We start from the raw sequence: 11,854 nt of genomic DNA, 5'->3' as shown, positions 1-11,854 counted from the left end.
ATAACGTTACATAGCTAGCTAGTGAGCAAGCCGAGCATCAAGCAAGGGGACATATTGTAGGAGACGAGAGATGTAGTTCACAACAAACCTACGACAAACTGTGACTTTCTTCACTTTGGGTTTGCCACGGAGCCCGGTCGGGCACAGCCCGAAAAAGCTACGTGGCCCCCATCTCTCCAGCCCATGGGCCCACCACCTGTGGGAGGAACCGCTGGGGTCGGGTGCGCTGCCACACGGGGGGCAGTGAAGGTCAGGGGCCTCGACGGACCAGACCCGGGCAGCAAACGCTGGCTCTGGGGACGTGGAACGTCACCTCTCTGTGGGGGAAGGAGCCGGAACTGGTGCGGGAGGTGGAGCGCTACCGGTTAGATCTGGTGGGGCTTACCTCTACGCACAGTCTCGGTTGTGGAACCATACTCCTGGATAGGGGTTGGACTCTTTTCTTCTCCGGAGTTGCCCAGGGTGTGAGGCGTCGGGCGGGTGTGGGGATACTCACAAGCCCCCGGCTGAGCGCCGCTACGTTGGAGTTTACCCCGGTGGAGTTTAGCCCGGTGGACGAGAGGGTCGCCTCCCTACGCCTGCGGATGGAGGTGGGGAAACCTCTGACTGTTGTTTTTGCATATGCACCAAATAGGAGTTCGGAGTATTCGGCCTTCTTGGTGACCTTGACTGGAGTCCTGCATGGGGCTCCAGTGGGGGACTCCATTGTTCTGCTGGGGGACTTCAACGCGCACGTGGGCAATGAAGGAGACACCTGGAGAGGCGTGATTGGGAGGAACGGCCTCCCTGATCTAAACCAGAGTGGTTGTTTGTTGTTGGACTTCTGTGCTAGTCATGGATTAACGAACACCATGTTCGAACATAGGGATGCTCATAAGTGTACTTGGTACCAGAGCACCCTAGGCCAAAGGTCAATGATCGATTTTATAATCGTTTCATCTGATCTGAGGCCGTATGTTTTGGACACTCGGGTGAAGAGAGTACTTGCCATTAATAATAGAATGAGAACAACAAGCAAAATAAAACGTGTTTATTAAACAAGATCATCCTAGGGCGCCCCGTCAGCCACACGTTTACTTGTCAACCTTTCATTACGCGACGTTTCCCGTCTCAGGTCAGACTCAAGCACACGGACCTCTGAAGCAGACCTGTGCGTCGCTTAGTGTTCACACTAGGCTTGTTCGAGATGAACTGCTCCTCGCCTGTAAAGTAGACGAGAGCAGGCGGCAGCAGCGGGGGGCGGTGACAAAAGTCCGCTCCCAAGTCGGACAGTTTTTCAGCTGATTCCAGCAGCATTTAGGCTGAACAGGAGACACAAACACTGTGGTTCGATTCCGATTTAATAAAATGTTATCAGACCCATATATCAGCTCCTACACAGTCTCCAGTTGATTTTATTATGACAGAGTAGCTCTCAAAGTTCTCTACATGCGATCTGTTGCTGATTTTAATTAACAACACACTGTAGATGATCCATAATCTGAACAGATTTTGTCTCTCTGACTTCTAAATGTAACTATCAGCCTCACAACAGATGTTCTGTACAGAGTAAGCTTTTAAATCAGACAAATCGCAGTTAAAATCCCTCAGATTCAAAATCAATAAAAAAATTATAGGAAAATGTCGTCATGTTGAGTCGATTCTGAACCAATCAGCTGTTCGATCAGCTGAGAGGCCGGCGTTTCCCAGCATGCACTGGGTCCGCCTGCGTCCGCCTGGCTCTTGAAGTTGGTGTCAGTACCCGATCCGTTCCAACTGTACAATCCGTTCTGCGCAAGCTAACGTTAGTTTAGCTAATAGTTAATTCACGTTAGTTTAGCTAATAGCTAATTCGGGCGGACCGCTAGGTGATTATAGTGGTCTGCCGTTAGCCTCCACTGGGAAGCTAACGTTACTTTAGCTAACAGTTCATTTGGCTAACCGCTAGCTGATTGTAGCGGTCTGCCGTCCGTCAGCCTCCACAGTTAAGCTAACGTTAGTTTAGCTAACAGCTAATTCGGCTAATCGCTAGCTGAGACAGCATCTTTAAAAGACCCTCAAAATAAAACTTCAAAACAAACGTTAACATATATAACAGCTGTTACTTCAGTTCTACTTTACTTGTGCTCATTTAAAATACAATCACTCAATACTTTTCTTTATTGTTACTGTAAAGTCTTAATTTTGCTGTAGCCTGCTTTTCCCATTATGTTTGACTTAACGTTATTTTAGACTGAATCTAGCTGTCCGTTCTGCCTGCACGATCCGTTCTGCGCATGCGTTATTTGTCGGCTAGAGGTTAGCCAAATTAGCTGTTAGCTATGGAGTTATATTACTGCCATTAGTCAAGAGCGCATTATTTCAATTTGAGAGCATTTCTCACTGATATTACGTTCAGATTTCTTGCTCTCACACTCAAATAGTCACTGCTCGCGCTTAGATTTGCTCTGCTTGTGCTCAAACTTTCTGCTTAGACTCAGATATGTTGTTGTTTGGACAGATTTCTTGCTCTCAGCTTTGAACCTTCTCCTCGCACTCAGGCTGATTCTGCTTGCTTGCAAATTTTCTGCTCTCGGATCTCTCCTGCGCGCTTGGATTTTTTTGTGTTATAACCCTGCCAAAAGTCAACAACCAATAGAATGCCAGCTGTAGTGTTGACCAATAAAATGATCCCTGCCCCGTTGAGGGTGCGTTCACTTTACGTTAGAACGTCTGTTGAGGGCGGCTGCACTGTAACCGATAACTGTAACCAAGTTTTTATATCCCCGCGCCGTTCATTGCTTTATTATAAGTATATGTGCATGTGCACAGAATGATCGACGCACTTTCACCTGCACCCATCAGGAAACGGGAGAAAGCTTTGAAGTGGGACATATGAAGTTATGTCCACAACTATGAGGGTGAGTAACATAACTTAAGCACCTAGCTAGCTTGCTAACATATGGCGCTAGCATATAGCCTAGCTTGATGTCCATAAACAAATAGATTTTCTTTAGTGTATAGCTAGATTGAACGACATATGACGGACTGTATGTGTATATGTGATGACCTCACTTTGTATTTTTTCCACGTTTGGTTAACCATGTTCCTGGGATTTGGCTGATTTCATGTTAGAGCCAGTAGTAGAACCTAAACTGTAATATAACTGAAAGAACACAAGAAACTGGATTGTTTGTGTCAGCTTTTACATCACTGTTGTGTTGTTCATCAGAATTTAGTCTTCATTCCTTCATATAGCATTAGTCTGAAAATGATGAATTCATATCAGTATGTTTAAAAAGTTGTAACATTAAGTACAATTTCACCACTATAATAAAAACAAATCTAGAAATGATATGCTTTCTTATTTGCTCCTTAAATAGCAGTTATTTGTTTAATTAATACAAAGCAAACAACTGTTTTTACGTTCTTTTCATCCAGGTGGGGCTGAGGGGCTCGACCCCTGTTGATCTGTGTGTGTCATATCACCAACCCATGATAGCTAGAATTCACCCTTCTGCTCCAGATCTACCTACTGTATGGCTGACTACAGACTACAACCATCTGGTCCAGATCTACCTACTGTATGGCTGACTACAGACTACAACCATCTGCTCCAGATCTACCTACTGTATGGCTGACTACAGACTACAACCATCTGGTCCAGATCTACCTACTGTATGGCTGACTACAGACTACAACCATCTGGTCCAGATCTACCTGCTGTATGGCTGACTACAGACTACAACCATCTGGTCCAGATCTACCTACTGTATGGCTGACTACAGACTACAACCATCTGGTCCAGATCTACCTACTGTATGGCTGACTACAGACTACAACCATCTGGTCCAGATCTACCTACTGTATGGCTGACTACAGACTACAACCATCTGCTCCAGATCTACCTACTGTATGGCTGACTACAGACTACAACCATCTGCTCCAGATCTACCTACTGTATGGCTGACTACAGACTACAACCATCTGGTCCAGATCTACCTGCTGTATGGCTGACTACAGACTACAACCATCTGCTCCAGATCTACCTACTGTATGGCTGACTACAGACTACAACCATCTGGTCCAGATCTACCTACTGTATGGCTGACTACAGACTACAACCATCTGCTCCAGATCTACCTACTGTACGGCTGACTACAGACTACAACCATCTGCTCCAGATCTACCTACTGTACGGCTGACTACAGACTACAACCATCTGCAAGTTTTGTTTGTAGTGAACATCAACAGCTGCACTAAAAGTCTCTTGGGTTCATATGGGACTTGGTTGTTCTCCATACTGCATCACACACTATATTATATTAGTATATTTTTTGTTTTGTTATATTAGTACAAACAACAGTAAGTATCATTACTTAACCACAGTATATATTATTCTGGTGTACACTGTTGACTTGACTCCATGCTATTGATTATACATCACTTTAGCTTACCACTACCTCATAACTTAACCTTAATGGCTCTTGTATAGTTCATTTATCTTCTACTAGTTGTATATACCTCCTATTTAATTGAATTATTCTTAATTTGTGTTGCAATACCTGAATCATCCCTCTTGTGAACACTAGGCTTATCTTATCTTTATTCATAACCCTGCTCACAAACTCACCTTAACCTGGGTCATCTGTTTGCCAATATCAATGTTCCTGCTACAGTAAATCCTATAGGCAAATTGTTCTGCTTTCACCGTTGTATGCACAATACACTTTTAAGGTTTTGTGTCAAATATTGTGCAATTTGTTATGAATTACTCATTGTTTTGACAAGGTAAATTAAAGCTATTTACCAAGTGTCAGCTCTGGTCAATTTAATTGTACTGTTTTTTTTTATAAATGTTATGGAAAATGAAAAAAAACAATTTGCCTTGATCTGGGTTTTAATTTGTTGCAAATATGAACATGGTTTTAATAATCTGTATCTTGTTGCTCTGAAAAACTACAATGATTTAAGAAATATCAGTGATACTTATCAACATTTATTGAATTGATTGAATATATTGGCAGACATTACAGGCACCTATTCATGTCAACAGAGAAAACAATAGTTTGTTCTCTCTTTTATCACTTTGATTATGCAGGTGATGGTGCAGAAAGAGGGGTGAAGTCCTTGTAGATCTCTGGCACTTTGAGGACAGAAAGATCCAGCAACTCTCCACTGTTGTCTTTGTATAGTATGCTCCTATTAAAGACAAATTCATAGACATCAACACAGAAGATATTAGGTGTACATAGCTTTCTTTAACATCATTACTATACATACATACATACATACATACATACCTTATCTGATTTGGTTTTGTGGATATCAGTAATTTTCTCTCCCAGGCCTGGTTGTGAACCCTGTGAATTTAAGCAAGAAACATAAATGATAAGTGTATGTAACATGATTTTACTATTATATTACAACAGGGATACTTCAGTCACACCTAGAAGAAGAAAAACAAATAAACAAAACACTTGTTCTTTTCTGCTCAGTTTGCTTTGTATTAATTAAAAAAATAACATTTAAGTTGCCAATAAAGCATAACATTTCTAGATCTGTTTTATTATAGTGGTGAAATTGTACTTAACAGACTGGGTCCGTGTACTTTTTCGTTCATTCGATTTTCATTTCATAAACAGGTATTATAAAACAAAAAACAAATGGTTATTTGATTTTCGTTTTAAAATATGAAATTTGAAATTGAAATACAAGGTGTTTTTTCCTTTTCATGGTCCAAAGGGGATGGGAGAAATTTAAAATATGCTATGATTTTTATTTTCTATTTCATATAACAAAAAATCAACAACACTCAAATAGAAATGAAAAAAGGTCCTTGTACTTTTTCGTTCATTCGATTTTCATTTCATAAACAGGTATTGAAAAACAAAAAACGATGGTTATTTGATTTTCGTTTTAAAATAAAACATTTGAAATTGAAATACAAGGCATGTTTTCCTTTTCATGGTCAACAGGGGATGGGAGAAATTTAAAATATGCTTTGATTTTGATTTTCTATTTTATATAACAAAAATAAAATCACTCGAAAACAGAAACGAAAAAAGTCTTGTTTTTTCATATTCAGAGACCAGATGTTGTCATTTCCAAGGCAACAGCGCCAGCCTAGCCTACCAGTGTTGCTTTCAGCCCAGGCTAAAATTACTTTGGAAACCTGTACTCTTGATAATGCTTGGGGGGAATTTTATTTCATAATGTCACATGTATTTATTACCCTCTCCCCCTGCCTCCCTCTGACTCTCAGTCTCTTCCCGCCACAGACAACTTCGCCCAAAAAGAGTCGAACCAGCTGACTGAGGAAACAGACTTTCAGTTCACGGCTGTAACGGTACCGTTACGCCACCGTTAACAATCCCAGCAAACTTTCTGTTGCTGCCGTTAAACTTGCTGATCTGGCAGAGAGTCACCGGGGGTTCGGGATCAGATCATGGGGCTCAGACCTCCGGTGCTTGGTCTAATATTCTAATATTAGCTGCTGCTGCAGCTAGCTAGCAGCTAACCACCAGCCCTGTGACCTCGGTCCCTGCGGTTCGCTGGCGTTACCCGCTCTAGCTGAGCTGGGAATCTGCCGCGCTTGTGATTTATTCATATTTTCTTTTCTTTGCAGTTATATGCTATGATGCACTGATGCCAGGCAGGCTTGCTGCTGCTTTTAGTCAGAGTCTGTGAGATAACAAAACTTAATAAAATATAACGTGCATATAAATAGACGGAATAAATAAAAGTCCCCGGAAATAAATATAAGTAAAACATATGTATTTAGGCTATTGAACTATAATGACTAGCTAATGCCTATATATGTATTGCCTCATTTATGTATTTCATGTTCTATTTCATAGCCATATTTATTATGTAAAGGGTGGCAAAAAACGGATGATCAGTCGCTTAGGAAGTTATAGGCTACAGTTTCCGTCAATTGCAGCTGGGACATTCTAACGCTTAACGTGAAAAAGCTTAACGTGGTTTAATGTAACTAAACACTCAGTTATAAGTCACATAACGTCCATAATAATTGGACTTTGGTTTAGATTTTTTGACAGTTTTCAGTGGTTATGAGGAGCAATATGAGAGAGAAATTTGGTAAACATTGATCATTGCTTAGGTACATTTAACCACATTAAGCTTTTTCACGTTAAGAGTTAGAATGTCCCGGCTGCAGTTGTTTTTTAATACCTGTTTATGAAATGAAAATCGAATGAACGAAAAAATACACAGACCAGACTGATATGAATTCATCATTTTCAGACTAATGCTATATGAAGGAATGAAGACTAAATTCTGATGAACAACACAACAGTGATGTAAAAGCTGACACAAACAATCCAGTTTCTTGTGTTCTTTCAGTTATATTACAGTTTAGGTTTTACTACTGGCTCTAACATGAAATCAGCCAAATCCCAGGAACATGGTTAACCAAACGAGGAAAAAATACAAAGTGAGGTCATCACATATACACATACAGTCCGTCATATGTCGTTCAATCTAGCTATACACTAAAGAAAATCTATTTGTTTATGGACATCAAGCTAGGCTATATGCTAGCGCCATATGTTAGCTAGCTAGCTAGGTGCTTAAGTTATGTTACTCACCCTCGTAGTTGTTGACATAACTTCATATGTCCCACTTCAAAGCTTTCTCCCGTTTCCTGATGGGTGCAGGTGAAAGTGCGTTGACCATTCTGTGCACATTGTTGACATATACTTATAATAAAGCAGTGAACGGCGCGGGGATATAAAAACTTGGTTACAGTTATCGGTTACAGTGCAGCCGCCCTCAACAGACGTTCTAACGTAAAGTGAACGCACCCTCAACGGGGCAGGGATCATTTCATTGGTCAACACTACAGCTGGCATTCTATTGGTTGTTGACTTTTGGCAGGGTTATAACACAAAAAAATCCAAGCGCGCAGGAGAGATCCGAGAGCAGAAAATTTGCAAGCGAGCAGAATCAGGCTGAGTGCGAGGAGAAGGTTCAAAGCTGAGAGCAAGAAATCTGTCCAAACAACAACATATCTGAGTCTAAGCAGAAAGTTTGAGCACAAGCAGAGCAAATCTAAGCGCGAGCAGTGACTATTTGAGTGTGAGAGCAAGAAATCTGAACGTAATATCAGTGAGAAATGCTCTCAAATTGAAATAATGCGCTCTTGACTAATGGCAGTAATATAACTCCATATTAGCTAAATTAACTTTAGCTTGGGCTGAGGCTAGCGTGGAACAGATCGGGCAGGTCGTAAAACAGTATTATCATCTGCGCATGCGTGAACATCTTGCGCATGTGCAGAACGGATTGTGCAGGTGGAACGGATCGGGTACTGACAGTTGGTGAAAAGCAACTGAGCTACCTGCGTCTCAGAACTGCGGCTGCCTTGGTCTCGTGAGATTATCGTTGCCCACGTGTGCATGACGTCAGAGCAAGTCGGGATCAAGTCGGACACAAATCTAACCGGCATGCATTGGGCACCGATTGCCGGTGATCGATTCTGCGCAGATCTGGCTCATCTCGAACGAGCCTTCTCTCTGGATAAATAGAGACGAGCAGCGGCACAGACACCAGGGGCATCGGACCGGGGGTAAAACCGATACTGATTACCAGGGGCCAAGGGGAGAGAGGGCCCTTGAAAAGTCTGGAATATATTTTATTTTACCTAGATATTTTTATTTCCTAATAACATTTCATAATGCATATCAGATGAAATGTAAATTTAGTGTATTGGCTGAATAACTTGGTTGATTGACCCACTACATTTTGTATACAAAAAGGTCTCACCTCACCCCCCCTTGCTAATTCGCCAAATGGTTTAGTCCATCTGCACGCATTTTGTTTGTTAGTTGAGCATCAGGTGGAGCGCAAACTTTTGCTGTAGAAATGTCTTTCTCAAAGAAAGCCAAATCAGGCTACCAAAAAGAAAGGAAAGACAGGAGGAGGAGAGAAAACAGAATGAGGGGAAACAATTGGTAACTGACTTCTTTTCAAAGAAAGGTGAGCACTAACTAGAAAACCAAATCCATGGTGCTAAACTGCTTGAATATCTCTCTGTGACTGTTAGCGCTAAAAGCGGACTGAGACAACCCTTATAAAGAGCAGAACATGCACTTGATCATTTGGTTATACATGTAATCTGAGGTAAAGACTAAATACATAAACACTAACAATGCTGTTTGCATACAACACACCATATGTAACATGAACACACAATAACGTATCGCTGACAGAGCGCTGTGGAGATCTGGCAATGCAAGACTAGTGGGGGGGCGCAAAACTCAATCTTGCCTAGGGCAACCAAAGGGCTAGAACCGGCCCTGCCCTCACCTATGGTCATGAAGGCTGGGTCATGACCGAAAGAACGAGATCCAGGGTACAAGCGGCCGAAATGGGTTTCCTCAGGAGGGTGGCTGGCGTCTCCCTTAGAGATAGGGTGAGAAGCTCAGTCATCCGTGAGGAGCTCGGAGTAGAGCCGGGAAAGGGAAGTTTGGGGTCCCCTGCTGGAGCTGCTCCCCCCGAGACCCGACACCGGATAAGCGGAAGAAGATGGATGGATGGATGGATGGATGGATTGACTAACATCATATGGGTAATTCATGGCCAATTCAAACGGGATCAAAACACGATTTGTCTCTTCCCATTCACTTCCCTGCATATTTTTCCGAAATAAGGTCCCATTAGGTCCACCGGAAGGGGAGGGACTTCGCCTCTCTATTATAGAGTAATGCATTATTTAGAAAAAAATTAAAGTAATGGGATTACTAAATTACTACCAAAATGTCTCATTTCTATTCCTACATATGTTAAATACAAGAGATGTGATGTGTGAGTGTGAAAGCCTTGCCACTGTTTAAGCTCAGCCACATAACTGAGCGGTAAGGACAGAAATCTAATGAGTAATGCTGCTGAGTGTGGCTCAGGTGGTAGAGCGGTCGCCAATCTACCAATCGGAAGGTTGGTGGTTTGATTCCCTGGCCCTACAGTTCCACGTCAAAGTGTCCTTGGGCAAGACACTGAACTGTGACTTGCTCCCAATGCTCTGCTATCGGTGTGTGAGTGTTTATCTGATGAGCAGGTGGCACCTTGTACGGCAGCCTCGACCACAGTGTATGAATGTGAGTGGTGAATGCAGGGGCATCGGACCGGGGGTAAAACCGATACTGATTACCAGGGCCCAAGGGGAGAGAGGGCCCTTGAAAAGTCTGTAATATATTTTATTTTACCTGGATATTTTCATTTCCTAATTAAATTTAATAATGCATGTCCGATGAAATGTAAAGTTAGTGTATTGGCTGAATAACTTAGTTGATTGACTGACTACATTTTGTATACAAAAAAAGACTAAGGTCTCACCCAATTGGTAACTGACTTCTTTTCAAAGAAAGGTGAGCACAAACTAAAAAATGAAATCCATGGTGCTAAATTGCTTGAATATCTCCGTGACTGTTGGTGCTAAAAACAAACTGAGACAACTCTTATAAAGAGCAGAACATACACTTTCAAATGATAATTTGCTTATACTTGTAATCTGAGGTAAAGGCTAAATAAATAAACTACACTAGCAATGCTGTTTGCATATAACACACCATTGTAATAGCCTAATTTAAAACATGTCTAATTTTAAATGAATTGGCTATAATGTCTATAATTAGCAATAATAGGCTAATCAGACTCATAGGTAGCTTGGTAGCTCATCGGTAGATACATATGGCCCTCAGTTTCAGAAACTGTCCCAACAGTGAGCAACAGACCCCTCAGCATCCTTTTTGGATTTGAAACAAGGGAAGCTTATATCAAAATTAAAGCAAACCATGTTTAGCTATTTTGACTGAAAGGTGTTAAGTAACACTAACATCTTAGTGTGTTTTATTATATTAGGTTATAATTAGGATAACAGGTTAATATCAGATGTAGCCTTCATAGAGAAAGATGACAGAGAACATCTGATTGAGGATGATGGGAGTGAAGACAGCAGGGAGCACGAGTGTTGCTCTGAGCACAGTGTGGAAATGAGAGCTGAGGAACTGGAACGTAGGCAGAGCAGTGCAGACCAGTTTTAGCCAAAGGATCCAGGACTATAGCCAGATAAATTAACAGATGATCAGAGAGACACCATAGTACACAGGCTGGCAAGTAAAGGTACAGAGAAAACCAACAAAATGTAGTAGTAACCACAGTAAAGTAGGCTAGAGAATGTTGAGAAAGGAGGTTTGAAATGTGTGTTATCAGGCTACTCTAAGCATTACAGTTAATATGTATTAACCTCTAAACATCTAGGCCTCCAGATTCAGGAGTACAGAGGCCCGATTATTATTTTTTTTTTAATTGTTTTTGGGGGGTGGGGGGGGGTGTGTTGAGGAACATGGGGGCCATCAGGACTGCCTATGCATAGGGCCCAGGGTCTGGTGCTACGCCCCTGGGTGAATGTACTATGTTAAAGCGCTATATTAATACAGTACATTTACATTTAGTAATGTAATATACTCTTTTAGTGAGTAATGCACAACTGATCGCAGTTTTAAAATAACTTGCCCAACACTGCTCTCTTTACACCGTATTAGACCTGCATTACATTACTGCTAATGTAGTCTTGCATTGCCGAGCCTATCTCCACAGCTCTGTGGAAGAAGGTCTGGCTACAACACACATACATTAGGGGATAGGAGAAAAAAACCTCTGGGTTGTTTGCATTTCTTTGAACCAATCACAATCGTCTTGGACGGCACTAAGCTCCTGACGCAGCGACGGTGGCTCTGTACAATAGTCTGAGGAAGGAACTGGTTTTGGTGGAACATTTGCACCCTGCAAAAGAAAACTCCACATCCAATATTAACTGAAGTTAACTGTTGACACAATCCAGTAACGTGAGCTATTTAAATCAGCTGATACATGG

The 11,854-nt window shown here is 41.7% G+C and overlaps 1 long non-coding RNA gene across 1 annotated transcript; it reads right to left on the bottom strand.

Moving 5' to 3' along the window:
* Positions 1–5,136: 5,136 nt before the first annotated feature.
* Positions 5,137–7,600, bottom strand: LOC114560956 (uncharacterized). The gene is made up of 3 exons (XR_003693289.1): positions 7,569–7,600; positions 5,262–5,321; positions 5,137–5,160 (listed from the first exon to the last, which is right to left on the bottom strand). It is a non-coding gene; the product is annotated as an uncharacterized LOC114560956 (long non-coding RNA).
* Positions 7,601–11,854: the final 4,254 nt, after the last annotated feature.

This window comes from Perca flavescens, chromosome 9, assembly GCF_004354835.1.
Source record: "Perca flavescens isolate YP-PL-M2 chromosome 9, PFLA_1.0, whole genome shotgun sequence".
NCBI classification, from domain to species: Eukaryota; Metazoa; Chordata; class Actinopteri; order Perciformes; family Percidae; genus Perca; species Perca flavescens.
Note: the sequence above shows the minus strand (reverse complement) of the source record. Positions and strands in the feature narration are given on the sequence as shown.